Source organism: Haliaeetus leucocephalus, unplaced genomic scaffold (assembly GCF_000737465.1).
Source record: "Haliaeetus leucocephalus isolate CR32 unplaced genomic scaffold, Haliaeetus_leucocephalus-4.0 Scaffold238, whole genome shotgun sequence".
Lineage (NCBI taxonomy): Eukaryota > Metazoa > Chordata > Aves > Accipitriformes > Accipitridae > Haliaeetus > Haliaeetus leucocephalus.
The window spans coordinates 553,885-557,593 of record NW_010972674.1 but is presented as its reverse complement, the minus strand read 5'-3'; positions in this window follow the sequence as shown (position 1 = coordinate 557,593).

Here is a 3,709-nt window from a genome sequence, read left to right as displayed (position 1 = left end):
TTTTACCGTGAGTCCCAGCAAAAGCTCCCTGTTCAGCCAGGCTGGTCGTCTTCCCTGATGGTTCATCTTGTGGCGCATGGGAATAGTCTGCTCCTGAGCCTTTAAGACTTCCTTCTTGAAGAATGTCCAGCCTTCCTGGAGCCCTCTGCCCTTCAGGACTGTCTCCCAAAGGACTCTCTCAACCAGTGTCCCGAACAGGCCAAAGTTTGCCCTCCAGAAGTCCATAGTAGTGGTTTTGCTCACCCCCTTCCTTACCTCACCAAGAATCAAGAATTGTATTATTTCATGGTTGCTAAGCCCAAGATGGCCTCCAACCACCACATCTCCCACCAGTCCTTCTCTGTTTGTGAACAGTAGGTCTAGTGAGGCTCCTCCCCTGGTAGGCTCACCTACCAACTGTGTCAGGAATTTATCTCCCACACACTCTAGGAACCTCCTAGACTGCTCTCTGCTGTGTTGTATTTCCAGCAAACACCCAGCAAGGTGAAGTCCCCCATGAGAACAATGGCACACGATTGTGAGACTACTGCCAGCCGCTTGCAGAATGTTTCATCTGCCTCTTTAACCTGGTTGGGTGGTCTATAACAGACTCCCAGCATGATATCTGCCTTGTTGGCCTTCCCGCTCATCCTTACCCATAAGCACTTGACCTTATCATCACAATCATGGAGCTCTGTACAACTGAAACACTCCCTAACATAGAGAGCCACCCCACCACCTCTCCTTCCTTGCCTATCCCTTCTGAAGAGCTGATAGCCATCCATTGCAGCAATCCAGCCATAAGAGTCATCCCACCATGTTTCTGTGATGGCAACTAAGTCATAGCTGTCCTGCTGCACAATGGCTTCCAGCTCCTCCTGTTTATTGCCCATGCTGCGTGCACTGGCATGGATTCACTTGAGCTGGGCTATCGATTCCACCCCCAACATTGGCATGCAGCCCCTAGGCTCATCTCTGGTAAGCCTAGTTTTATTCCCTTCCCCCTTCAAACCTAGTAGGTTTTCTGTAGGACATTGAATTTTACTGTATGTTTTTGAAGAATGACAGATTTTACCATCGATAAGCAATGGCTGATAAAGTTATAATGCCACGATGGAGACACTGAGGCAAGACCAAGGAGCTGAGATACATGGCCTACCACAATAACATTGCTCAGCAGTGATTGCTAGCCTTCAGTTATAGGTACTGTGTGTACGTGTCTCATTCTGTCAGCCTCGGAGACGTTTTCAGCAACTGCAGAAATTTCTCACTTGGTTCCATGCTCTTTAGTAATAATTTCAGCAACTATACTTACGTTTATTAATTGTGTTATTTATAGACATTTAGCAAACCACATAATGGCATGCACTGGCATAAAGAACTACAAGCTACGATGCTCACACCTTTAGCAGTCATCACGACGCAAGACCAGAGAGAAGGCAAATGACTCTGGTCCTGATCAGAAAGCTTGAGTGACAGGTACCTCTGCAACATCCTTGCCAGAGCCATGAGTAATAACCATGATTTGCAAACTACCAATGGAAAGGGGGAACACTGACCCATAGCCAGCCTTTGATAGATGACATTCCAAGACACCACACTGTTCCCTCTGTGTACCCATAGCCACACTTTTTGGTGAATATCAAGGGCATGGAAACTCTCTTACTCAGCTGTGATCAACAGTTCTGGTCCTATGTTCAGCCTGCCTCCTACTGCAAAGGCCAAGACTGTAGAAAAAAAAAGTTTCCATTTCTGTACCAGCACTGCAGCTTCCTCCACATGCACAAGCTTATGTACCTAAGCAGAAATCAACAAAACTAGCCCTCTTATGAACACTAGTAGAACCCACTGCCTTTGTCACTGTGCCCTAAACCTTCATTGCCTTAAATAACTCAGTATGAACTACACAATCCACATCTCAATCTGTACACGTGGTCCAACACCCCAACTAATAGAGCACTGATTCCTCCCCTGTCTCTGGCTGCCTGCCCTCGGTTGAGCTGCTCTTGTGCACTTCTGCTACTAGTTCTGCTGAGCCCATCAGGACACCTCCAACTCCAAGGCTGCACAGTGCACTCCCTAATACATACAGCAAGGAGGACACTACTCTCATTTTCTCCATTCTAGCACATGTACCACAGCATAGCTCTTCCTCTCAGTACAGGAGATTGCGGGGAACCACGATTATCTCAGCACTGCTGCAGGCCAAATCACAGGGATCACATGCATGACAGGGAGAAAAACAGCCAAACCCCCAAATGTTCAGTACAAAGATCCCTGCCAGTTTTGAGTCTGCAGTGCTCTACAAGCACTTCCCATGCAAAATCAACGCATACTCACACCCATTTTCCATAGGAAAATTGTACGGTACCACATCCTAACACATACAACGTTTTGCTGGTATTTGATCCCTCTCTCCGCAGCAGGACTCAGACCTTGATGGTGCAGGGAGGAGTACATTACACGTGCCACCCATTGGAAGAGGGGTGAGAGGGTCCCATCGGCTTCCTACCGCACACATTCTCTGACTCATCCCTCCCTGTGCACTTATACTGCAGGCTCTTAACCACCCTCCACAGAAAAACATGGGTACTCATGTAGCCTAGTCCTCCTGCTTCTTACCTCTGAGGAGCACACAGCAGCTCCTGCTTGACAGGCAGCTGTAGCTTAGGCCTTGGCACACAACGCAGCAATCACTGCCCACACAGTTGGGTCTCCACCACCACTCAGGCAGAATGATCCAGAAAACCCTGCATCTCAGTAGCAGTACTGGCAGGAAGCAAGTGTCTCCAAGATGGAGGCTTATACAGTTTGTTCACTTCCAGGACACAGAAAAATTCCCCCTTGCAGGATGGCATGTGAAACAACTGGAAGGGTACTCAGAGACTCTTTGCCTAGAAACCTATCCTGACTTCACTTTCCCTCCCTCTGCCACACATACCTCTCTCAATACTCCCAGCCCCTTTACATCACAGTCCACTGCCATCTGCAGCCCAACCCTGTTCATGCCAGAAGTTGGCTTCATAATCCATCTTCCCACTTGCAAGTGCAGTCCCCTGCTTGCAGTAAGAGAAGGCAACCTTGAATTGTCCAATGTAAGACGATCACTAGCCTGTCAAGGTTGTGTTGTCAAGGGGTGCTGCTGCAAGAAAAGGAGGAAACATGCAAACAGAAACATATTTCCTCACCACTGCTCTTCCACTGTAGCAGACAGGTGGTTCCTCTACCCCACAGAGGAGACCCCAACGCTCCTCACCGGTTTTCCCCTGAAATTTGTGGGGTCGTGACTCAGACTTTGATCCTGACACCTGACGGTCAAAAGAGCCCTCCTCGGAGCCCAGCGCAAGTCGGCGTACCTCTCCACTGCAACGACCCACGGCGGGAGGACGACGACGACACACGCACACGGAAGGCCGCGGGCCGCATTCCCTGCCCGGCAGACCACTCACGGCGCGGCGCGGCGCGGCGCAGACGGCTGGGACGGCCCGGGCGGGCCCGGCCCATGGGCCCGGTGGGGCGGCGCAGTGCGATGGGGAAGCAGCCGGCGCCGCCGCGAACGGCTCCTCACCACGGGGCCCGAGCGGACGGCGGCAGCGCCTGAACCCCCCTCGGGAAGAGGCGGGAGACAGGGGAGGCGGGACCGCACCCGCGCGCCACAGCTAGCCACGCGAGGCATCGCGCCCGTCCCCACAGCCAGCGCGCCCCGCCCCCGTTGCTAGGGAAGTGAGGT